At 47.0% G+C, this 19,965-nt stretch overlaps 45 non-coding genes across 45 annotated transcripts; 34 read left to right on the forward strand and 11 right to left on the reverse strand.

Moving 5' to 3' along the window:
- The first annotated feature begins 468 nt into the window (after positions 1–468).
- Positions 469–541, forward strand: TRNAA-AGC (transfer RNA alanine (anticodon AGC)). Its single transcript has one exon. It is a non-coding gene; the product is annotated as a tRNA-Ala (tRNA).
- Positions 542–951: 410 nt separating this feature from the next.
- On the reverse strand, positions 952–1,025 carry TRNAN-GUU (transfer RNA asparagine (anticodon GUU)). Its single transcript has one exon. It is a non-coding gene; the product is annotated as a tRNA-Asn (tRNA).
- Positions 1,026–1,476: 451 nt separating this feature from the next.
- Positions 1,477–1,548, forward strand: TRNAG-UCC (transfer RNA glycine (anticodon UCC)). Its single transcript has one exon. It is a non-coding gene; the product is annotated as a tRNA-Gly (tRNA).
- Positions 1,549–1,882: 334 nt separating this feature from the next.
- Positions 1,883–1,955, forward strand: TRNAA-AGC (transfer RNA alanine (anticodon AGC)). Its single transcript has one exon. It is a non-coding gene; the product is annotated as a tRNA-Ala (tRNA).
- Positions 1,956–2,047: 92 nt separating this feature from the next.
- Positions 2,048–2,134, forward strand: TRNAY-GUA (transfer RNA tyrosine (anticodon GUA)). The gene is given in 2 exon segments: positions 2,048–2,084; positions 2,099–2,134. It is a non-coding gene; the product is annotated as a tRNA-Tyr (tRNA).
- Positions 2,135–2,365: 231 nt separating this feature from the next.
- TRNAN-GUU (transfer RNA asparagine (anticodon GUU)) lies at positions 2,366–2,439 on the reverse strand. Its single transcript has one exon. It is a non-coding gene; the product is annotated as a tRNA-Asn (tRNA).
- Positions 2,440–3,295: 856 nt separating this feature from the next.
- TRNAA-AGC (transfer RNA alanine (anticodon AGC)) lies at positions 3,296–3,368 on the forward strand. The gene has a single exon. It is a non-coding gene; the product is annotated as a tRNA-Ala (tRNA).
- Positions 3,369–3,778: 410 nt separating this feature from the next.
- TRNAN-GUU (transfer RNA asparagine (anticodon GUU)) lies at positions 3,779–3,852 on the reverse strand. Its single transcript has one exon. It is a non-coding gene; the product is annotated as a tRNA-Asn (tRNA).
- An 857-nt stretch (positions 3,853–4,709) lies between these two features.
- On the forward strand, positions 4,710–4,782 carry TRNAA-AGC (transfer RNA alanine (anticodon AGC)). Its single transcript has one exon. It is a non-coding gene; the product is annotated as a tRNA-Ala (tRNA).
- Positions 4,783–5,192: 410 nt separating this feature from the next.
- TRNAN-GUU (transfer RNA asparagine (anticodon GUU)) lies at positions 5,193–5,266 on the reverse strand. Its single transcript has one exon. It is a non-coding gene; the product is annotated as a tRNA-Asn (tRNA).
- A 679-nt stretch (positions 5,267–5,945) lies between these two features.
- TRNAN-GUU (transfer RNA asparagine (anticodon GUU)) lies at positions 5,946–6,019 on the reverse strand. The gene has a single exon. It is a non-coding gene; the product is annotated as a tRNA-Asn (tRNA).
- A 451-nt stretch (positions 6,020–6,470) lies between these two features.
- TRNAG-UCC (transfer RNA glycine (anticodon UCC)) lies at positions 6,471–6,542 on the forward strand. Its single transcript has one exon. It is a non-coding gene; the product is annotated as a tRNA-Gly (tRNA).
- A 333-nt stretch (positions 6,543–6,875) lies between these two features.
- Positions 6,876–6,948, forward strand: TRNAA-AGC (transfer RNA alanine (anticodon AGC)). The gene has a single exon. It is a non-coding gene; the product is annotated as a tRNA-Ala (tRNA).
- Positions 6,949–7,040: 92 nt separating this feature from the next.
- TRNAY-GUA (transfer RNA tyrosine (anticodon GUA)) lies at positions 7,041–7,127 on the forward strand. Its single transcript is given in 2 exon segments — positions 7,041–7,077; positions 7,092–7,127. It is a non-coding gene; the product is annotated as a tRNA-Tyr (tRNA).
- A 231-nt stretch (positions 7,128–7,358) lies between these two features.
- Positions 7,359–7,432, reverse strand: TRNAN-GUU (transfer RNA asparagine (anticodon GUU)). The gene has a single exon. It is a non-coding gene; the product is annotated as a tRNA-Asn (tRNA).
- Positions 7,433–7,883: 451 nt separating this feature from the next.
- TRNAG-UCC (transfer RNA glycine (anticodon UCC)) lies at positions 7,884–7,955 on the forward strand. The gene has a single exon. It is a non-coding gene; the product is annotated as a tRNA-Gly (tRNA).
- A 332-nt stretch (positions 7,956–8,287) lies between these two features.
- On the forward strand, positions 8,288–8,360 carry TRNAA-AGC (transfer RNA alanine (anticodon AGC)). The gene has a single exon. It is a non-coding gene; the product is annotated as a tRNA-Ala (tRNA).
- A 92-nt stretch (positions 8,361–8,452) lies between these two features.
- Positions 8,453–8,539, forward strand: TRNAY-GUA (transfer RNA tyrosine (anticodon GUA)). The gene is given in 2 exon segments: positions 8,453–8,489; positions 8,504–8,539. It is a non-coding gene; the product is annotated as a tRNA-Tyr (tRNA).
- Positions 8,540–9,701: 1,162 nt separating this feature from the next.
- On the forward strand, positions 9,702–9,774 carry TRNAA-AGC (transfer RNA alanine (anticodon AGC)). Its single transcript has one exon. It is a non-coding gene; the product is annotated as a tRNA-Ala (tRNA).
- A 92-nt stretch (positions 9,775–9,866) lies between these two features.
- Positions 9,867–9,953, forward strand: TRNAY-GUA (transfer RNA tyrosine (anticodon GUA)). The gene is given in 2 exon segments: positions 9,867–9,903; positions 9,918–9,953. It is a non-coding gene; the product is annotated as a tRNA-Tyr (tRNA).
- Positions 9,954–10,709: 756 nt separating this feature from the next.
- TRNAG-UCC (transfer RNA glycine (anticodon UCC)) lies at positions 10,710–10,781 on the forward strand. The gene has a single exon. It is a non-coding gene; the product is annotated as a tRNA-Gly (tRNA).
- Positions 10,782–11,123: 342 nt separating this feature from the next.
- TRNAA-AGC (transfer RNA alanine (anticodon AGC)) lies at positions 11,124–11,196 on the forward strand. Its single transcript has one exon. It is a non-coding gene; the product is annotated as a tRNA-Ala (tRNA).
- A 92-nt stretch (positions 11,197–11,288) lies between these two features.
- Positions 11,289–11,375, forward strand: TRNAY-GUA (transfer RNA tyrosine (anticodon GUA)). The gene is given in 2 exon segments: positions 11,289–11,325; positions 11,340–11,375. It is a non-coding gene; the product is annotated as a tRNA-Tyr (tRNA).
- A 1,162-nt stretch (positions 11,376–12,537) lies between these two features.
- On the forward strand, positions 12,538–12,610 carry TRNAA-AGC (transfer RNA alanine (anticodon AGC)). The gene has a single exon. It is a non-coding gene; the product is annotated as a tRNA-Ala (tRNA).
- Positions 12,611–12,702: 92 nt separating this feature from the next.
- Positions 12,703–12,789, forward strand: TRNAY-GUA (transfer RNA tyrosine (anticodon GUA)). Its single transcript is given in 2 exon segments — positions 12,703–12,739; positions 12,754–12,789. It is a non-coding gene; the product is annotated as a tRNA-Tyr (tRNA).
- Positions 12,790–13,020: 231 nt separating this feature from the next.
- On the reverse strand, positions 13,021–13,094 carry TRNAN-GUU (transfer RNA asparagine (anticodon GUU)). The gene has a single exon. It is a non-coding gene; the product is annotated as a tRNA-Asn (tRNA).
- A 451-nt stretch (positions 13,095–13,545) lies between these two features.
- On the forward strand, positions 13,546–13,617 carry TRNAG-UCC (transfer RNA glycine (anticodon UCC)). Its single transcript has one exon. It is a non-coding gene; the product is annotated as a tRNA-Gly (tRNA).
- Positions 13,618–13,945: 328 nt separating this feature from the next.
- Positions 13,946–14,018, forward strand: TRNAA-AGC (transfer RNA alanine (anticodon AGC)). Its single transcript has one exon. It is a non-coding gene; the product is annotated as a tRNA-Ala (tRNA).
- A 92-nt stretch (positions 14,019–14,110) lies between these two features.
- TRNAY-GUA (transfer RNA tyrosine (anticodon GUA)) lies at positions 14,111–14,197 on the forward strand. Its single transcript is given in 2 exon segments — positions 14,111–14,147; positions 14,162–14,197. It is a non-coding gene; the product is annotated as a tRNA-Tyr (tRNA).
- A 231-nt stretch (positions 14,198–14,428) lies between these two features.
- On the reverse strand, positions 14,429–14,502 carry TRNAN-GUU (transfer RNA asparagine (anticodon GUU)). The gene has a single exon. It is a non-coding gene; the product is annotated as a tRNA-Asn (tRNA).
- A 451-nt stretch (positions 14,503–14,953) lies between these two features.
- On the forward strand, positions 14,954–15,025 carry TRNAG-UCC (transfer RNA glycine (anticodon UCC)). The gene has a single exon. It is a non-coding gene; the product is annotated as a tRNA-Gly (tRNA).
- A 328-nt stretch (positions 15,026–15,353) lies between these two features.
- TRNAA-AGC (transfer RNA alanine (anticodon AGC)) lies at positions 15,354–15,426 on the forward strand. Its single transcript has one exon. It is a non-coding gene; the product is annotated as a tRNA-Ala (tRNA).
- Positions 15,427–15,518: 92 nt separating this feature from the next.
- On the forward strand, positions 15,519–15,605 carry TRNAY-GUA (transfer RNA tyrosine (anticodon GUA)). Its single transcript is given in 2 exon segments — positions 15,519–15,555; positions 15,570–15,605. It is a non-coding gene; the product is annotated as a tRNA-Tyr (tRNA).
- A 231-nt stretch (positions 15,606–15,836) lies between these two features.
- On the reverse strand, positions 15,837–15,910 carry TRNAN-GUU (transfer RNA asparagine (anticodon GUU)). Its single transcript has one exon. It is a non-coding gene; the product is annotated as a tRNA-Asn (tRNA).
- Positions 15,911–16,361: 451 nt separating this feature from the next.
- Positions 16,362–16,433, forward strand: TRNAG-UCC (transfer RNA glycine (anticodon UCC)). The gene has a single exon. It is a non-coding gene; the product is annotated as a tRNA-Gly (tRNA).
- Positions 16,434–16,768: 335 nt separating this feature from the next.
- Positions 16,769–16,841, forward strand: TRNAA-AGC (transfer RNA alanine (anticodon AGC)). Its single transcript has one exon. It is a non-coding gene; the product is annotated as a tRNA-Ala (tRNA).
- Positions 16,842–16,933: 92 nt separating this feature from the next.
- On the forward strand, positions 16,934–17,020 carry TRNAY-GUA (transfer RNA tyrosine (anticodon GUA)). Its single transcript is given in 2 exon segments — positions 16,934–16,970; positions 16,985–17,020. It is a non-coding gene; the product is annotated as a tRNA-Tyr (tRNA).
- A 231-nt stretch (positions 17,021–17,251) lies between these two features.
- Positions 17,252–17,325, reverse strand: TRNAN-GUU (transfer RNA asparagine (anticodon GUU)). The gene has a single exon. It is a non-coding gene; the product is annotated as a tRNA-Asn (tRNA).
- Positions 17,326–17,776: 451 nt separating this feature from the next.
- On the forward strand, positions 17,777–17,848 carry TRNAG-UCC (transfer RNA glycine (anticodon UCC)). The gene has a single exon. It is a non-coding gene; the product is annotated as a tRNA-Gly (tRNA).
- A 334-nt stretch (positions 17,849–18,182) lies between these two features.
- Positions 18,183–18,255, forward strand: TRNAA-AGC (transfer RNA alanine (anticodon AGC)). Its single transcript has one exon. It is a non-coding gene; the product is annotated as a tRNA-Ala (tRNA).
- A 92-nt stretch (positions 18,256–18,347) lies between these two features.
- TRNAY-GUA (transfer RNA tyrosine (anticodon GUA)) lies at positions 18,348–18,434 on the forward strand. Its single transcript is given in 2 exon segments — positions 18,348–18,384; positions 18,399–18,434. It is a non-coding gene; the product is annotated as a tRNA-Tyr (tRNA).
- Positions 18,435–18,665: 231 nt separating this feature from the next.
- TRNAN-GUU (transfer RNA asparagine (anticodon GUU)) lies at positions 18,666–18,739 on the reverse strand. The gene has a single exon. It is a non-coding gene; the product is annotated as a tRNA-Asn (tRNA).
- A 451-nt stretch (positions 18,740–19,190) lies between these two features.
- On the forward strand, positions 19,191–19,262 carry TRNAG-UCC (transfer RNA glycine (anticodon UCC)). The gene has a single exon. It is a non-coding gene; the product is annotated as a tRNA-Gly (tRNA).
- Positions 19,263–19,596: 334 nt separating this feature from the next.
- On the forward strand, positions 19,597–19,669 carry TRNAA-AGC (transfer RNA alanine (anticodon AGC)). The gene has a single exon. It is a non-coding gene; the product is annotated as a tRNA-Ala (tRNA).
- Positions 19,670–19,761: 92 nt separating this feature from the next.
- On the forward strand, positions 19,762–19,848 carry TRNAY-GUA (transfer RNA tyrosine (anticodon GUA)). The gene is given in 2 exon segments: positions 19,762–19,798; positions 19,813–19,848. It is a non-coding gene; the product is annotated as a tRNA-Tyr (tRNA).
- The last annotated feature ends 117 nt before the right edge of the window (positions 19,849–19,965 follow it).

The raw sequence follows: 19,965 nt of genomic DNA on the forward strand, positions 1-19,965 counted from the left end.
CAGTCTAAGCCATGCGAATCACAGACGTCACCGACATCACCGACATCACAGCTGTCAAAGAAGCGTTGGTGGTATAGTGGTAAGCATAGCTGCCTTCCAAGCAATTGACCCGGGTTCGATTCCCGGCCAACGCATTTCTTTCAAGGTTTTGTCACCTGTCTCCTATGCTTGCTCTTTCATTGTAAAAAATTTTGCAGCTAGAAGCACCCTTTCAGCTCCTTACATTACAATGCTCCTCCCATTACAATGCTCCTCCCAAAAGGGTCCCATGGCTCTAGAGCCTCATCTGCTACATAACAACTTTCTTGTCCTAAGTATTAAGCCACGCGAAGCTCTGTAAACATCCCAGTCTTAGTCTTCTAATGTCAAAAATATTTTGACACTTAAAAAAAAAAAAAAAAAAAAAAGTTTCAAACAGTTACAGAGATTGATCAGTGGATTGCGTGGCTAAATGCGTGGGTCAGACATGGGGGATTAGCTCAAATGGTAGAGCGCTCGCTTAGCATGCGAGAGGTAGCGGGATCGATGCCCGCATCCTCCAAAAACTTTTTGACTTTTTCAAACATCTTTTTAGCTAATGCTCATGGCACTCTTAGCCAAGCCAAAGAGTTGCACACACCCAGCTTTGCCAATCCTTCGATAGCTCAGCTGGTAGAGTGGAGGACTGTAGTAGAACAATCGGCAATCCTTAGGTAGCTGGTTCGATTCCGGCTCGAAGGACATTTTTTTGGGGGGTATGTTTTCATTTGGGATGTTTCAAGCTGCTGAAACACACACACTTCCGCTGACCCCTACTCTTAACACTAGAAACACCCTTTCCAGAGAGGTCTCCCGTCAACATTGGGACTTTAAAACAGGCACAGAGACCAAGCTTTCAGTTGAGAGCACATCTAAGGCTCGCCAAAGAACCACCTTTAGCTGTGACGTGCAACCAAATCAAAAAGGGGACCTCGTCCCTGGGTGGGCTTGAACCACCAACCTTTCGGTTAACAGCCGAACGCGCTAACCGATTGCGCCACAGAGACAACGGTGCTGCATGCTCGTGACTAGGCACAAGCGAAAACCCAAATGCTGGTCTCCAGGTGGACTTCAGCCCATAACAATCGGCTTTTAAGCTAAACTTGCTGAAACGGCAGAGACCGCCTTCCCGCTAGCAGCTTGACAGGAACCAGAGGGTAGTTATGCTTCTCATCTCCTTTACAGACAGAAGCAGAGTGGCGCAGCGGAAGCGTGCTGGGCCCATAACCCAGAGGTCGATGGATCGAAACCATCCTCTGTTAAGCAATCAATTTTACTGTTTCCACCATTGTAATTGAGGCAAGTTCGTTTCTAGGCCAACGCATTGTTCCTCTTCTTTGGAGGTGTTTTAAGGTCTTTGTGAACGAATTTTGCTCTTCATGATAGCAGAAGTAGTCAGTCTAAGCCATGCGAATCACAGACGTCACCGACATCACCGACATCACAGCTGTCAAAGAAGCGTTGGTGGTATAGTGGTAAGCATAGCTGCCTTCCAAGCAGTTGACCCGGGTTCGATTCCCGGCCAACGCATTTCTTTCAAGGTTTTGTCACCTGTCTCCTATGCTTGCTCTTTCATGGTAAAAAATTTTGCAGCTAGAAGCACCCTTTCAGCTCCTTACATTACAATGCTCCTCCCATTACAATGCTCCTCCCAAAAGGGTCCCATGGCTCTAGAGCCTCATCTGCTACATAACAACTTTCTTGTCCTAAGTATTAAGCCACGCGAAGCTCTGTAAACATCCCAGTCTTAGTCTTCTAATGTCAAAAATATTTTGACACTTAAAAAAAAAAAAAAAAAAAAAAGTTTCAAACAGTTACAGAGATTGATCAGTGGATTGCGTGGCTAAATGCGTGGGTCAGACATGGGGGATTAGCTCAAATGGTAGAGCGCTCGCTTAGCATGCGAGAGGTAGCGGGATCGATGCCCGCATCCTCCAAAAACTTTTTGACTTTTTCAAACATCTTTTTAGCTAATGCTCATGGCACTCTTAGCCAAGCCAAAGAGTTGCACACACCCAGCTTTGCCAATCCTTCGATAGCTCAGCTGGTAGAGCGGAGGACTGTAGTAGAACAATCGGCAATCCTTAGGTAGCTGGTTCGATTCCGGCTCGAAGGACATTTTTTTGGGGGGTATGTTTTCATTTGGGATGTTTCAAGCTGCTGAAACACACACACTTCCGCTGACCCCTACTCTTAACACTAGAAACACCCTTTCCAGAGAGGTCTCCCGTCAACATTGGGACTTTAAAACAGGCACAGAGACCAAGCTTTCAGTTGAGAGCACATCTAAGGCTCGCAAAAGAACCACCTTTAGCTGTGACGTGCAACCAAATCAAAAAGGGGACCTCGTCCCTGGGTGGGCTTGAACCACCAACCTTTCGGTTAACAGCCGAACGCGCTAACCGATTGCGCCACAGAGACAACGGTGCTGCATGCTCGTGACTAGGCACAAGCGAAAACCCAAATGCTGGTCTCCAGGTGGACTTCAGCCCATAACAATCGGCTTTTAAGCTAAACTTGCTGAAACGGCAGAGACCGCCTTCCCACTAGCAGCTTGACAGGAACCAGAGGGTAGTTATGCTTCTCATCTCCTTTACAGACAGAAGCAGAGTGGCGCAGCGGAAGCGTGCTGGGCCCATAACCCAGAGGTCGATGGATCGAAACCATCCTCTGCTAAGCAATCAATTTTACTGTTTCCACCATTGTAATTGAGGCAAGTTCGTTTCTAGGCCAACGCATTGTTCCTCTTCTTTGGAGGTGTTTTAAGGTCTTTGTGAACGAATTTTGCTCTTCATGATAGCAGAAGTAGTCAGTCTAAGCCATGCGAATCACAGACGTCACCGACATCACCGACATCACAGCTGTCAAAGAAGCGTTGGTGGTATAGTGGTAAGCATAGCTGCCTTCCAAGCAATTGACCCGGGTTCGATTCCCGGCCAACGCATTTCTTTCAAGGTTTTGTCACCTGTCTCCTATGCTTGCTCTTTCATGGTAAAAAATTTTGCAGCTAGAAGCACCCTTTCAGCTCCTTACATTACAATGCTCCTCCCATTACAATGCTCCTCCCAAAAGGGTCCCATGGCTCTAGAGCCTCATCTGCTACATAACAACTTTCTTGTCCTAAGTATTAAGCCACGCGAAGCTCTGTAAACATCCCAGTCTTAGTCTTCTAATGTCAAAAATATTTTGACACTTAAAAAAAAAAAAAAAAAAAAAGTTTCAAACAGTTACAGAGATTGATCAGTGGATTGCGTGGCTAAATGCGTGGGTCAGACATGGGGGATTAGCTCAAATGGTAGAGCGCTCGCTTAGCATGCGAGAGGTAGCGGGATCGATGCCCGCATCCTCCAAAAACTTTTTGACTTTTTCAAACATCTTTTTAGCTAATGCTCATGGCACTCTTAGCCAAGCCAAAGAGTTGCACACACCCAGCTTTGCCAATCCTTCGATAGCTCAGCTGGTAGAGTGGAGGACTGTAGTAGAACAATCGGCAATCCTTAGGTAGCTGGTTCGATTCCGGCTCGAAGGACATTTTTTTGGGGGGTATGTTTTCATTTGGGATGTTTCAAGCTGCTGAAACACACACACTTCCGCTGACCCCTACTCTTAACACTAGAAACACCCTTTCCAGAGAGGTCTCCCGTCAACATTGGGACTTTAAAACAGGCACAGAGACCAAGCTTTCAGTTGAGAGCACATCTAAGGCTCGCCAAAGAACCACCTTTAGCTGTGACGTGCAACCAAATCAAAAAGGGGACCTCGTCCCTGGGTGGGCTTGAACCACCAACCTTTCGGTTAACAGCCGAACGCGCTAACCGATTGCGCCACAGAGACAACGGTGCTGCATGCTCGTGACTAGGCACAAGCGAAAACCCAAATGCTGGTCTCCAGGTGGACTTCAGCCCATAACAATCGGCTTTTAAGCTAAACTTGCTGAAACGGCAGAGACCGCCTTCCCACTAGCAGCTTGACAGGAACCAGAGGGTAGTTATGCTTCTCATCTCCTTTACAGACAGAAGCAGAGTGGCGCAGCGGAAGCGTGCTGGGCCCATAACCCAGAGGTCGATGGATCGAAACCATCCTCTGTTAAGCAATCAATTTTACTGTTTCCACCATTGTAATTGAGGCAAGTTCGTTTCTAGGCCAACGCATTGTTCCTCTTCTTTGGAGGTGTTTTAAGGTCTTTGTGAACGAATTTTGCTCTTCATGATAGCAGAAGTAGTCAGTCTAAGCCATGCGAATCACAGACGTCACCGACATCACCGACATCACAGCTGTCAAAGAAGCGTTGGTGGTATAGTGGTAAGCATAGCTGCCTTCCAAGCAATTGACCCGGGTTCGATTCCCGGCCAACGCATTTCTTTCAAGGTTTTGTCACCTGTCTCCTATGCTTGCTCTTTCATGGTAAAAAATTTTGCAGCTAGAAGCACCCTTTCAGCTCCTTACATTACAATGCTCCTCCCATTACAATGCTCCTCCCAAAAGGGTCCCATGGCTCTAGAGCCTCATCTGCTACATAACAACTTTCTTGTCCTAAGTATTAAGCCACGCGAAGCTCTGTAAACATCCCAGTCTTAGTCTTCTAATGTCAAAAATATTTTGACACTTAAAAAAAAAAAAAAAAAAAAAAGTTTCAAACAGTTACAGAGATTGATCAGTGGATTGCGTGGCTAAATGCGTGGGTCAGACATGGGGGATTAGCTCAAATGGTAGAGCGCTCGCTTAGCATGCGAGAGGTAGCGGGATCGATGCCCGCATCCTCCAAAAACTTTTTGACTTTTTCAAACATCTTTTTAGCTAATGCTCATGGCACTCTTAGCCAAGCCAAAGAGTTGCACACACCCAGCTTTGCCAATCCTTCGATAGCTCAGCTGGTAGAGTGGAGGACTGTAGTAGAACAATCGGCAATCCTTAGGTAGCTGGTTCGATTCCGGCTCGAAGGACATTTTTTTGGGGGGTATGTTTTCATTTGGGATGTTTCAAGCTGCTGAAACACACACACTTCCGCTGACCCCTACTCTTAACACTAGAAACACCCTTTCCAGAGAGGTCTCCCGTCAACATTGGGACTTTAAAACAGGCACAGAGACCAAGCTTTCAGTTGAGAGCACATCTAAGGCTCGCCAAAGAACCACCTTTAGCTGTGACGTGCAACCAAATCAAAAAGGGGACCTCGTCCCTGGGTGGGCTTGAACCACCAACCTTTCGGTTAACAGCCGAACGCGCTAACCGATTGCGCCACAGAGACAACGGTGCTGCATGCTCGTGACTAGGCACAAGCGAAAACCCAAATGCTGGTCTCCAGGTGGACTTCAGCCCATAACAATCGGCTTTTAAGCTAAACTTGCTGAAACGGCAGAGACCGCCTTCCCGCTAGCAGCTTGACAGGAACCAGAGGGTAGTTATGCTTCTCATCTCCTTTACAGACAGAAGCAGAGTGGCGCAGCGGAAGCGTGCTGGGCCCATAACCCAGAGGTCGATGGATCGAAACCATCCTCTGTTAAGCAATCAATTTTACTGTTTCCAAACATCTTTCAAACATCTTTTTAGCTAATGCTCATGGCACTCTTAGCCAAGCCAAAGAGTTGCACACACCCAGCTTTGCCAATCCTTCGATAGCTCAGCTGGTAGAGTGGAGGACTGTAGTAGAACAATCGGCAATCCTTAGGTAGCTGGTTCGATTCCGGCTCGAAGGACATTTTTTTGGGGGGTATGTTTTCATTTGGGATGTTTCAAGCTGCTGAAACACACACACTTCCGCTGACCCCTACTCTTAACACTAGAAACACCCTTTCCAGAGAGGTCTCCCGTCAACATTGGGACTTTAAAACAGGCACAGAGACCAAGCTTTCAGTTGAGAGCACATCTAAGGCTCGCCAAAGAACCACCTTTAGCTGTGACGTGCAACCAAATCAAAAAGGGGACCTCGTCCCTGGGTGGGCTTGAACCACCAACCTTTCGGTTAACAGCCGAACGCGCTAACCGATTGCGCCACAGAGACAACGGTGCTGCATGCTCGTGACTAGGCACAAGCGAAAACCCAAATGCTGGTCTCCAGGTGGACTTCAGCCCATAACAATCGGCTTTTAAGCTAAACTTGCTGAAACGGCAGAGACCGCCTTCCCGCTAGCAGCTTGACAGGAACCAGAGGGTAGTTATGCTTCTCATCTCCTTTACAGACAGAAGCAGAGTGGCGCAGCGGAAGCGTGCTGGGCCCATAACCCAGAGGTCGATGGATCGAAACCATCCTCTGTTAAGCAATCAATTTTACTGTTTCCACCATTGTAATTGAGGCAAGTTCGTTTCTAGGCCAACGCATTGTTCCTCTTCTTTGGAGGTGTTTTAAGGTCTTTGTGAACGAATTTTGCTCTTCATGATAGCAGAAGTAGTCAGTCTAAGCCATGCGAATCACAGACGTCACCGACATCACCGACATCACAGCTGTCAAAGAAGCGTTGGTGGTATAGTGGTAAGCATAGCTGCCTTCCAAGCAGTTGACCCGGGTTCGATTCCCGGCCAACGCATTTCTTTCAAGGTTTTGTCACCTGTCTCCTATGCTTGCTCTTTCATGGTAAAAAATTTTGCAGCTAGAAGCACCCTTTCAGCTCCTTACATTACAATGCTCCTCCCATTACAATGCTCCTCCCAAAAGGGTCCCATGGCTCTAGAGCCTCATCTGCTACATAACAACTTTCTTGTCCTAAGTATTAAGCCACGCGAAGCTCTGTAAACATCCCAGTCTTAGTCTTCTAATGTCAAAAATATTTTGACACTTAAAAAAAAAAAAAAAAAAAAAGTTTCAAACAGTTACAGAGATTGATCAGTGGATTGCGTGGCTAAATGCGTGGGTCAGACATGGGGGATTAGCTCAAATGGTAGAGCGCTCGCTTAGCATGCGAGAGGTAGCGGGATCGATGCCCGCATCCTCCAAAAACTTTTTGACTTTTTCAAACATCTTTTTAGCTAATGCTCATGGCACTCTTAGCCAAGCCAAAGAGTTGCACACACCCAGCTTTGCCAATCCTTCGATAGCTCAGCTGGTAGAGCGGAGGACTGTAGTAGAACAATCGGCAATCCTTAGGTCGCTGGTTCGATTCCGGCTTGAAGGACATTTTTTTGGGGGGTATGTTTTCATTTGGGATGTTTCAAGATGCTGAAAAACACACACTTCCGCTGACCCCTGCTCTTAACACTAGAAACACCCTTTCCAGAGAGGTCTCCCGTCAACATTGGGACTTTAAAACAGGCACAGAGACCAAGCTTTCAGTTGAGAACACATCTAAGGCTCGCCAAAGAACCACCTTTAGCTGTGACGTGCAACCAAATCAAAAAGGGGACCTCGTCCCTGGGTGGGCTTGAACCACCAACCTTTCGGTTAACAGCCGAACGCGCTAACCGATTGCGCCACAGAGACAACGGTGCTGCATGCTCGTGACTAGGCACAAGCGAAAACCCAAATGCTGGTCTCCAGGTGGACTTCAGCCCATAACAATCGGCTTTTAAGCTAAACTTGCTGAAACGGCAGAGACCGCCTTCCCACTAGCAGCTTGACAGGAACCAGAGGGTAGTTATGCTTCTCATCTCCTTTACAGACAGAAGCAGAGTGGCGCAGCGGAAGCGTGCTGGGCCCATAACCCAGAGGTCGATGGATCGAAACCATCCTCTGCTAAGCAATCAATTTTACTGTTTCCACCATTGTAATTGAGGCAAGTTCGTTTCTAGGCCAACGCATTGTTCCTCTTCTTTGGAGGTGTTTTAAGGTCTTTGTGAACGAATTTTGCTCTTCATGATAGCAGAAGTAGTCAGTCTAAGCCATGCGAATCACAGACGTCACCGACATCACCGACATCACAGCTGTCAAAGAAGCGTTGGTGGTATAGTGGTAAGCATAGCTGCCTTCCAAGCAGTTGACCCGGGTTCGATTCCCGGCCAACGCATTTCTTTCAAGGTTTTGTCACCTGTCTCCTATGCTTGCTCTTTCATGGTAAAAAATTTTGCAGCTAGAAGCACCCTTTCAGCTCCTTACATTACAATGCTCCTCCCATTACAATGCTCCTCCCAAAAGGGTCCCATGGCTCTAGAGCCTCATCTGCTACATAACAACTTTCTTGTCCTAAGTATTAAGCCACGCGAAGCTCTGTAAACATCCCAGTCTTAGTCTTCTAATGTCAAAAATATTTTGACACTTAAAAAAAAAAAAAAAAAAAAGTTTCAAACAGTTACAGAGATTGATCAGTGGATTGCGTGGCTAAATGCGTGGGTCAGACATGGGGGATTAGCTCAAATGGTAGAGCGCTCGCTTAGCATGCGAGAGGTAGCGGGATCGATGCCCGCATCCTCCAAAAACTTTTTGACTTTTTCAAACATCTTTTTAGCTAATGCTCATGGCACTCTTAGCCAAGCCAAAGAGTTGCACACACCCAGCTTTGCCAATCCTTCGATAGCTCAGCTGGTAGAGCGGAGGACTGTAGTAGAACAATCGGCAATCCTTAGGTAGCTGGTTCGATTCCGGCTCGAAGGACATTTTTTTGGGGGGTATGTTTTCATTTGGGATGTTTCAAGCTGCTGAAACACACACACTTCCGCTGACCCCTACTCTTAACACTAGAAACACCCTTTCCAGAGAGGTCTCCCGTCAACATTGGGACTTTAAAACAGGCACAGAGACCAAGCTTTCAGTTGAGAGCACATCTAAGGCTCGCAAAAGAACCACCTTTAGCTGTGACGTGCAACCAAATCAAAAAGGGGACCTCGTCCCTGGGTGGGCTTGAACCACCAACCTTTCGGTTAACAGCCGAACGCGCAAACCGATTGCGCCACAGAGACAACGGTGCTGCATGCTCGTGACTAGGCACAAGCGAAAACCCAAATGCTGGTCTCCAGGTGGACTTCAGCCCATAACAATCGGCTTTTAAGCTAAACTTGCTGAAACGGCAGAGACCGCCTTCCCACTAGCAGCTTGACAGGAACCAGAGGGTAGTTATGCTTCTCATCTCCTTTACAGACAGAAGCAGAGTGGCGCAGCGGAAGCGTGCTGGGCCCATAACCCAGAGGTCGATGGATCGAAACCATCCTCTGCTAAGCAATCAATTTTACTGTTTCCACCATTGTAATTGAGGCAAGTTCGTTTCTAGGCCAACGCATTGTTCCTCTTCTTTGGAGGTGTTTTAAGGTCTTTGTGAACGAATTTTGCTCTTCATGATAGCAGAAGTAGTCAGTCTAAGCCATGCGAATCACAGACGTCACCGACATCACCGACATCACAGCTGTCAAAGAAGCGTTGGTGGTATAGTGGTAAGCATAGCTGCCTTCCAAGCAATTGACCCGGGTTCGATTCCCGGCCAACGCATTTCTTTCAAGGTTTTGTCACCTGTCTCCTATGCTTGCTCTTTCATGGTAAAAAATTTTGCAGCTAGAAGCACCCTTTCAGCTCCTTACATTACAATGCTCCTCCCATTACAATGCTCCTCCCAAAAGGGTCCCATGGCTCTAGAGCCTCATCTGCTACATAACAACTTTCTTGTCCTAAGTATTAAGCCACGCGAAGCTCTGTAAACATCCCAGTCTTAGTCTTCTAATGTCAAAAATATTTTGACACTTAAAAAAAAAAAAAAAAAAAAAAGGTTCAAACAGTTACAGAGATTGATCAGTGGATTGCGTGGCTAAATGCGTGGGTCAGACACGGGGGATTAGCTCAAATGGTAGAGCGCTCGCTTAGCATGCGAGAGGTAGCGGGATCGATGCCCGCATCCTCCAAAAACTTTTTGACTTTTTCAAACATCTTTTTAGCTAATGCTCATGGCACTCTTAGCCAAGCCAAAGAGTTGCACACACCCAGCTTTGCCAATCCTTCGATAGCTCAGCTGGTAGAGCGGAGGACTGTAGTAGAACAATCGGCAATCCTTAGGTCGCTGGTTCGATTCCGGCTCGAAGGACATTTTTTTGGGGGGTATGTTTTCATTTGGGATGTTTCAAGCTGCTGAAACACACACACTTCCGCTGACCCCTACTCTTAACACTAGAAACACCCTTTCCAGAGAGGTCTCCCGTCAACATTGGGACTTTAAAACAGGCACAGAGACCAAGCTTTCAGTTGAGAGCACATCTAAGGCTCGCCAAAGAACCACCTTTAGCTGTGACGTGCAACCAAATCAAAAAGGGGACCTCGTCCCTGGGTGGGCTTGAACCACCAACCTTTCGGTTAACAGCCGAACGCACTAACCGATTGCGCCACAGAGACAACGGTGCTGCATGCTCGTGACTAGGCACAAGCGAAAACCCAAATGCTGGTCTCCAGGTGGACTTCAGCCCATAACAATCGGCTTTTAAGCTAAACTTGCTGAAACGGCAGAGACCGCCTTCCCACTAGCAGCTTGACAGGAACCAGAGGGTAGTTATGCTTCTCATCTCCTTTACAGACAGAAGCAGAGTGGCGCAGCGGAAGCGTGCTGGGCCCATAACCCAGTGATCGATGGATCGAAACCATCCTCTGCTAAGCAATCAATTTTACTGTTTCCACCATTGTAATTGAGGCAAGTTCGTTTCTAGGCCAACGCATTGTTCCTCTTCTTTGGAGGTGTTTTAAGGTCTTTGTGAACGAATTTTGCTCTTCATGATAGCAGAAGTAGTCAGTCTAAGCCATGCGAATCACAGACGTCACCGACATCACCGACATCACAGCTGTCAAAGAAGCGTTGGTGGTATAGTGGTAAGCATAGCTGCCTTCCAAGCAGTTGACCCGGGTTCGATTCCCGGCCAACGCATTTCTTTCAAGGTTTTGTCACCTGTCTCCTATGCTTGCTCTTTCATGGTAAAAAATTTTGCAGCTAGAAGCACCCTTTCAGCTCCTTACATTACAATGCTCCTCCCATTACAATGCTCCTCCCAAAAGGGTCCCATGGCTCTAGAGCCTCATCTGCTACATAACAACTTTCTTGTCCTAAGTATTAAGCCACGCGAAGCTCTGTAAACATCCCAGTCTTAGTCTTCTAATGTCAAAAATATTTTGACACTTAAAAAAAAAAAAAAAAAAAAAAAAAAAAAAGTTTCAAACAGTTACAGAGATTGATCAGTGGATTGCGTGGCTAAATGCGTGGGTCAGACATGGGGGATTAGCTCAAATGGTAGAGCGCTCGCTTAGCATGCGAGAGGTAGCGGGATCGATGCCCGCATCCTCCAAAAACTTTTTGACTTTTTCAAACATCTTTTTAGCTAATGCTCATGGCACTCTTAGCCAAGCCAAAGAGTTGCACACACCCAGCTTTGCCAATCCTTCGATAGCTCAGCTGGTAGAGCGGAGGACTGTAGTAGAACAATCGGCAATCCTTAGGTAGCTGGTTCGATTCCGGCTCGAAGGACATTTTTTTGGGGGGTATGTTTTCATTTGGGATGTTTCAAGCTGCTGAAACACACACACTTCCGCTGACCCCTACTCTTAACACTAGAAACACCCTTTCCAGAGAGGTCTCCCGTCAACATTGGGACTTTAAAACAGGCACAGAGACCAAGCTTTCAGTTGAGAGCACATCTAAGGCTCGCAAAAGAACCACCTTTAGCTGTGACGTGCAACCAAATCAAAAAGGGGACCTCATCCCTGGGTGGGCTTGAACCACCAACCTTTCGGTTAACAGCCGAACGCGCTAACCGATTGCGCCACAGAGACAACGGTGCTGCATGCTCGTGACTAGGCACAAGCGAAAACCCAAATGCTGGTCTCCAGGTGGACTTCAGCCCATAACAATCGGCTTTTAAGCTAAACTTGCTGAAACGGCAGAGACCGCCTTCCCACTAGCAGCTTGACAGGAACCAGAGGGTAGTTATGCTTCTCATCTCCTTTACAGACAGAAGCAGAGTGGCGCAGCGGAAGCGTGCTGGGCCCATAACCCAGAGGTCGATGGATCGAAACCATCCTCTGCTAAGCAATCAATTTTACTGTTTCCACCATTGTAATTGAGGCAAGTTCGTTTCTAGGCCAACGCATTGTTCCTCTTCTTTGGAGGTGTTTTAAGGTCTTTGTGAACGAATTTTGCTCTTCATGATAGCAGAAGTAGTCAGTCTAAGCCATGCGAATCACAGACGTCACCGACATCACCGACATCACAGCTGTCAAAGAAGCGTTGGTGGTATAGTGGTAAGCATAGCTGCCTTCCAAGCAATTGACCCGGGTTCGATTCCCGGCCAACGCATTTCTTTCAAGGTTTTGTCACCTGTCTCCTATGCTTGCTCTTTCATGGTAAAAAATTTTGCAGCTAGAAGCACCCTTTCAGCTCCTTACATTACAATGCTCCTCCCATTACAATGCTCCTCCCAAAAGGGTCCCATGGCTCTAGAGCCTCATCTGCTACATAACAACTTTCTTGTCCTAAGTATTAAGCCACGCGAAGCTCTGTAAACATCCCAGTCTTAGTCTTCTAATGTCAAAAATATTTTGACACTTAAAAAAAAAAAAAAAAAAAAAAGTTTCAAACAGTTACAGAGATTGATCAGTGGATTGCGTGGCTAAATGCGTGGGTCAGACATGGGGGATTAGCTCAAATGGTAGAGCGCTCGCTTAGCATGCGAGAGGTAGCGGGATCGATGCCCGCATCCTCCAAAAACTTTTTGACTTTTTCAAACATCTTTTTAGCTAATGCTCATGGCACTCTTAGCCAAGCCAAAGAGTTGCACACACCCAGCTTTGCCAATCCTTCGATAGCTCAGCTGGTAGAGCGGAGGACTGTAGTAGAACAATTGGCAATCCTTAGGTCGCTGGTTCGATTCCGGCTCGAAGGACATTTTTTTGGGGGGTATGTTTTCATTTGGGATGTTTCAAGCTGCTGAAACACACACACTTCCGCTGACCCCTACTCTTAACACTAGAAACACCCTTTCCAGAGAGGTCTCCCGTCAACATTGGGACTTTAAAACAGGCACAGAGACCAAGCTTTCAGTTGAGAGCACATCTAAGGCTCGCCAAAGAACCACCTTTAGCTGTGACGTGCAACCAAATCAAAAAGGGGACCTCGTCCCTGGGTGGGCTTGAACCACCAACCTTTCGGTTAACAGCCGAACGCGCTAACCGATTGCGCTACAGAGACAACGGTGCTGCATGCTCGTGACTAGGCACAAGCGAAAACCCAAATGCTGGTCTCCAGGTGGACTTCAGCCCATAACAATCGGCTTTTAAGCTAAACTTGCTGAAACGGCAGAGACCGCCTTCCCACTAGCAGCTTGACAGGAACCAGAGGGTAGTTATGCTTCTCATCTCCTTTACAGACAGAAGCAGAGTGGCGCAGCGGAAGCGTGCTGGGCCCATAACCCAGAGGTCGATGGATCGAAACCATCCTCTGCTAAGCAATCAATTTTACTGTTTCCACCATTGTAATTGAGGCAAGTTCGTTTCTAGGCCAACGCATTGTTCCTCTTCTTTGGAGGTGTTTTAAGGTCTTTGTGAACGAATTTTGCTCTTCATGAAAGCAGAAGTAGTCAGTCTAAGCCATGCGAATCACAGACGTCACCGACATCACCGACATCACAGCTGTCAAAGAAGCGTTGGTGGTATAGTGGTAAGCATAGCTGCCTTCCAAGCAGTTGACCCGGGTTCGATTCCCGGCCAACGCATTTCTTTCAAGGTTTTGTCACCTGTCTCCTATGCTTGCTCTTTCATGGTAAAAAATTTTGCAGCTAGAAGCACCCTTTCAGCTCCTTACATTACAATGCTCCTCCCATTACAATGCTCCTCCCAAAAGGGTCCCATGGCTCTAGAGCCTCATCTGCTACATAACAACTTTCTTGTCCTAAGTATTAAGCCACGCGAAGCTCTGTAAACATCCCAGTCTTAGTCTTCTAATGTCAAAAATATTTTGACACTTAAAAAAAAAAAAAAAAGTTTCAAACAGTTACAGAGATTGATCAGTGGATTGCGTGGCTAAATGCGTGGGTCAGACATGGGGGATTAGCTCAAATGGTAGAGCGCTCGCTTAGCATGCGAGAGGTAGCGGGATCGATGCCCGCATCCTCCAAAAACTTTTTGACTTTTTCAAACATCTTTTTAGCTAATGCTCATGGCACTCTTAGCCAAGCCAAAGAGTTGCACACACCCAGCTTTGCCAATCCTTCGATAGCTCAGCTGGTAGAGCGGAGGACTGTAGTAGAACAATCGGCAATCCTTAGGTCGCTGGTTCGATTCCGGCTCGAAGGACATTTTTTGGGGGGGTATGTTTTCATTTGGGATGTTTCAAGCTGCTGAAACACACACACTTCCGCTGACCCCTACTCTTAACACTAGAAACACCCTTTCCAGAGAGGTCTCCCGTCAACATTGGGACTTTAAAACAGGCACAGAGACCAAGCTTTCAGTTGAGAGCACATCTAAGGCTCGCCAAAGAACCACCTTTAGCTGTGACGTGCAACCAAATCAAAAAGGGGACCTCGTCCCTGGGTGGGCTTGAACCACCAACCTTTCGGTTAACAGCCGAACGCGCTAACCGATTGCGCCACAGAGACAACGGTGCTGCATGCTCGTGACTAGGCACAAGCGAAAACCCAAATGCTGGTCTCCAGGTGGACTTCAGCCCATAACAATCGGCTTTTAAGCTAAACTTGCTGAAACGGCAGAGACCGCCTTCCCACTAGCAGCTTGACAGGAACCAGAGGGTAGTTATGCTTCTCATCTCCTTTACAGACAGAAGCAGAGTGGCGCAGCGGAAGCGTGCTGGGCCCATAACCCAGAGGTCGATGGATCGAAACCATCCTCTGCTAAGCAATCAATTTTACTGTTTCCACCATTGTAATTGAGGCAAGTTCGTTTCTAGGCCAACGCATTGTTCCTCTTCTTTGGAGGTGTTTTAAGGTCTTTGTGAACGAATTTTGCTCTTCATGATAGCAGAAGTAGTCAGTCTAAGCCATGCGAATCACAGACGTCACCGACATCACCGACATCACAGCTGTCAAAGAAGCGTTGGTGGTATAGTGGTAAGCATAGCTGCCTTCCAAGCAGTTGACCCGGGTTCGATTCCCGGCCAACGCATTTCTTTCAAGGTTTTGTCACCTGTCTCCTATGCTTGCTCTTTCATGGTAAAAAATTTTGCAGCTAGAAGCACCCTTTCAGCTCCTTACATTACAATGCTCCTCCCATTACAATGCTCCTCCCAAAAGGGTCCCATGGCTCTAGAGCCTCATCTGCTACATAACAACTTTCTTGTCCTAAGTATTAAGCCACGCGAAGCTCTGTAAACATCCCAGTCTTAGTCTTCTAATGTCAAAAATATTTTGACACTTAAAAAAAAAAAAAAAAGTTTCAAACAGTTACAGAGATTGATCAGTGGATTGCGTGGCTAAATGCGTGGGTCAGACATGGGGGATTAGCTCAAATGGTAGAGCGCTCGCTTAGCATGCGAGAGGTAGCGGGATCGATGCCCGCATCCTCCAAAAACTTTTTGACTTTTTCAAACATCTTTTTAGCTAATGCTCATGGCACTCTTAGCCAAGCCAAAGAGTTGCACACACCCAGCTTTGCCAATCCTTCGATAGCTCAGCTGGTAGAGCGGAGGACTGTAGTAGAACAATCGGCAATCCTTAGGTCGCTGGTTCGATTCCGGCTCGAAGGACATTTTTTGGGGGGGTATGTTTTCATTTGGGATGTTTCAAGCTGCTGAAACACACACACTTCCGCTGACCCCTACTCTTAACACTAGAAACACCCTTTCCAGAGAGGTCTCCCGTCAACATTGGGACTTTAAAACAGGCACAGAGACCAAGCTTTCAGTTGAGAGCACATCTAAGGCTCGCCAAAGAACCACCTTTAGCTGTGACGTGCAACCAAATCAAAAAGGGGACCTCGTCCCTGGGTGGGCTTGAACCACCAACCTTTCGGTTAACAGCCGAACGCGCTAACCGATTGCGCCACAGAGACAACGGTGCTGCATGCTCGTGACTAGGCACAAGCGAAAACCCAAATGCTGGTCTCCAGGTGGACTTCAGCCCATAACAATCGGCTTTTAAGCTAAACTTGCTGAAACGGCAGAGACCGCCTTCCCACTAGCAGCTTGACAGGAACCAGAGGGTAGTTATGCTTCTCATCTCCTTTACAGACAGAAGCAGAGTGGCGCAGCGGAAGCGTGCTGGGCCCATAACCCAGAGGTCGATGGATCGAAACCATCCTCTGCTAAGCAATCAATTTTACTGTTTCCACCATTGTAATTGAGGCAAGTTCGTTTCTAGGCCAACGCATTGTTCCTCTTCTTTGGAGGTGTTTTAAGGTCTTTGTGAACGAATTTTGCTCTTCATGATAGCAGAAGTAGTCAGTCTAAGCCATGCGAATCACAGACGTCACCGACATCACCGACATCACAGCTGTCAAAGAAGCGTTGGTGGTATAGTGGTAAGCATAGCTGCCTTCCAAGCAGTTGACCCGGGTTCGATTCCCGGCCAACGCATTTCTTTCAAGGTTTTGTCACCTGTCTCCTATGCTTGCTCTTTCATGGTAAAAAATTTTGCAGCTAGAAGCACCCTTTCAGCTCCTTACATTACAATGCTCCTCCCATTACAATGCTCCTCCCAAAAGGGTCCCATGGCTCTAGAGCCTCATCTGCTACATAACAACTTTCTTGTCCTAAGTATTAAGCCACGCGAAGCTCTGTAAACATCCCAGTCTTAGTCTTCTAATGTCAAAAATATTTTGACACTTAAAAAAAAAAAAAAAAAAAAAAAGTTTCAAACAGTTACAGAGATTGATCAGTGGATTGCGTGGCTAAATGCGTGGGTCAGACATGGGGGATTAGCTCAAATGGTAGAGCGCTCGCTTAGCATGCGAGAGGTAGCGGGATCGATGCCCGCATCCTCCAAAAACTTTTTGACTTTTTCAAACATCTTTTTAGCTAATGCTCATGGCACTCTTAGCCAAGCCAAAGAGTTGCACACACCCAGCTTTGCCAATCCTTCGATAGCTCAGCTGGTAGAGCGGAGGACTGTAGTAGAACAATCGGCAATCCTTAGGTCGCTGGTTCGATTCCGGCTCGAAGGACATTTTTTTGGGGGGTATGTTTTCATTTGGGATGTTTCAAGCTGCTGAAACACACACACTTCCGCTGACCCCTACTCTTAACACTAGAAACTCCCTTTCCAGAGAGGTCTCCCGTCAACATTGGGACTTTAAAACAGGCACAGAGACCAAGCTTTCAGTTGAGAGCACATCTAAGGCTCGCCAAAGAACCACCTTTAGCTGTGACGTGCAACCAAATCAAAAAGGGGACCTCGTCCCTGGGTGGGCTTGAACCACCAACCTTTCGGTTAACAGCCGAACGCGCTAACCGATTGCGCCACAGAGACAACGGTGCTGCATGCTCGTGACTAGGCACAAGCGAAAACCCAAATGCTGGTCTCCAGGTGGACTTCAGCCCATAACAATCGGCTTTTAAGCTAAACTTGCTGAAACGGCAGAGACCGCCTTCCCGCTAGCAGCTTGACAGGAACCAGAGGGTAGTTATGCTTCTCATCTCCTTTACAGACAGAAGCAGAGTGGCGCAGCGGAAGCGTGCTGGGCCCATAACCCAGAGGTCGATGGATCGAAACCATCCTCTGCTAAGCAATCAATTTTACTGTTTCCACCATTGTAATTGAGACAAGTTCGTTTCTAGGCCAACGCATTGTTCCTCTTCTTTGGAGGTGTTTTAAGGTCTTTGTGAACGAATTTTGCTCTTCATGATAGCAGAAGTAGTCAGTCTAAGCCATGCGAATCACAGACGTCACCGACATCACCGACATCACAGCTGTCAAAGAAGCGTTGGTGGTATAGTGGTAAGCATAGCTGCCTTCCAAGCAGTTGACCCGGGTTCGATTCCCGGCCAACGCATTTCTTTCAAGGTTTTGTCACCTGTCTCCTATGCTTGCTCTTTCATGGTAAAAAATTTTGCAGCTAGAAGCACCCTTTCAGCTCCTTACATTACAATGCTCCTCCCATTACAATGCTCCTCCCAAAAGGGTCCCATGGCTCTAGAGCCTCATCTGCTACATAACAACTTTCTTGTCCTAAGTATTAAGCCACGCGAAGCTCTGTAAACATCCCAGTCTTAGTCTTCTAATGTCAAAAATATTTTGACACTTAAAAAAAAAAAAAAAAAAAAAAGTTTCAAACAGTTACAGAGATTGATCAGTGGATTGCGTGGCTAAATGCGTGGGTCAGACATGGGGGATTAGCTCAAATGGTAGAGCGCTCGCTTAGCATGCGAGAGGTAGCGGGATCGATGCCCGCATCCTCCAAAAACTTTTTGACTTTTTCAAACATCTTTTTAGCTAATGCTCATGGCACTCTTAGCCAAGCCAAAGAGTTGCACACACCCAGCTTTGCCAATCCTTCGATAGCTCAGCTGGTAGAGCGGAGGACTGTAGTAGAACAATCGGCAATCCTTAGGTCGCTGGTTCGATTCCGGCTCGAAGGACATTTTTTTGGGGGGTATGTTTTCATTTGGGATGTTTCAAGCTGCTGAAACACACACACTTCCGCTGACCCCTACTCTTAACACTAGAAACTCCCTTTCCAGAGAGGTCTCCCGTCAACATTGGGACTTTAAAACAGGCACAGAGACCAAGCTTTCAGTTGAGAGCACATCTAAGGCTCGCCAAAGAACCACCTTTAGCTGTGACGTGCAACCAAATCAAAAAGGGGACCTCGTCCCTGGGTGGGCTTGAACCACCAACCTTTCGGTTAACAGCCGAACGCGCTAACCGATTGCGCCACAGAGACAACGGTGCTGCATGCTCGTGACTAGGCACAAGCGAAAACCCAAATGCTGGTCTCCAGGTGGACTTCAGCCCATAACAATCGGCTTTTAAGCTAAACTTGCTGAAACGGCAGAGACCGCCTTCCCGCTAGCAGCTTGACAGGAACCAGAGGGTAGTTATGCTTCTCATCTCCTTTACAGACAGAAGCAGAGTGGCGCAGCGGAAGCGTGCTGGGCCCATAACCCAGAGGTCGATGGATCAAAACCATCCTCTGCTAAGCAATCAATTTTACTGTTTCCACCATTGTAATTGAGGCAAGTTCGTTTCTAGGCCAACGCATTGTTCCTCTTCTTTGGAGGTGTTTTAAGGTCTTTGTGAACGAATTTTGCTCTTCATGATAGCAGAAGTAGTCAGTCTAAGCCATGCGAATCACAGACGTCACCGACATCACCGACATCACAGCTGTCAAAGAAGCGTTGGTGGTATAGTGGTAAGCATAGCTGCCTTCCAAGCAGTTGACCCGGGTTCGATTCCCGGCCAACGCATTTCTTTCAAGGTTTTGTCACCTGTCTCCTATGCTTGCTCTTTCATGGTAAAAAATTTTGCAGCTAGAAGCACCCTTTCAGCTCCTTACATTACAATGCTCCTCCCATTACAATGCTCCTCCCAAAAGGGTCCCATGGCTCTAGAGCCTCATCTGCTACATAACAACTTTCTTGTCCTAAGTATTAAGCCACGCGAAGCTCTGTAAACATCCCAGTCTTAGTCTTCTAATGTCAAAAATATTTTGACACTTAAAAAAAAAAAAAAAAAAAAAAGTTTCAAACAGTTACAGAGATTGATCAGTGGATTGCGTGGCTAAATGCGTGGGTCAGACATGGGGGATTAGCTCAAATGGTAGAGCGCTCGCTTAGCATGCGAGAGGTAGCGGGATCGATGCCCGCATCCTCCAAAAACTTTTTGACTTTTTCAAACATCTTTTTAGCTAATGCTCATGGCACTCTTAGCCAAGCCAAAGAGTTGCACACACCCAGCTTTGCCAATCCTTCGATAGCTCAGCTGGTAGAGCGGAGGACTGTAGTAGAACAATCGGCAATCCTTAGGTCGCTGGTTCGATTCCGGCTCGAAGGACATTTTTTTGGGGGGTATGTTTTCATTTGGGATGTTTCAAGATGCTGAAAAACACACACTTCCGCTGACCCCTACTCTTAACACTAGAAACACCCTTTCCAGAGAGGTCTCCCGTCA

Source organism: Hyla sarda, chromosome 3 (assembly GCF_029499605.1).
Source record: "Hyla sarda isolate aHylSar1 chromosome 3, aHylSar1.hap1, whole genome shotgun sequence".
NCBI lineage: Eukaryota > Metazoa > Chordata > Amphibia > Anura > Hylidae > Hyla > Hyla sarda.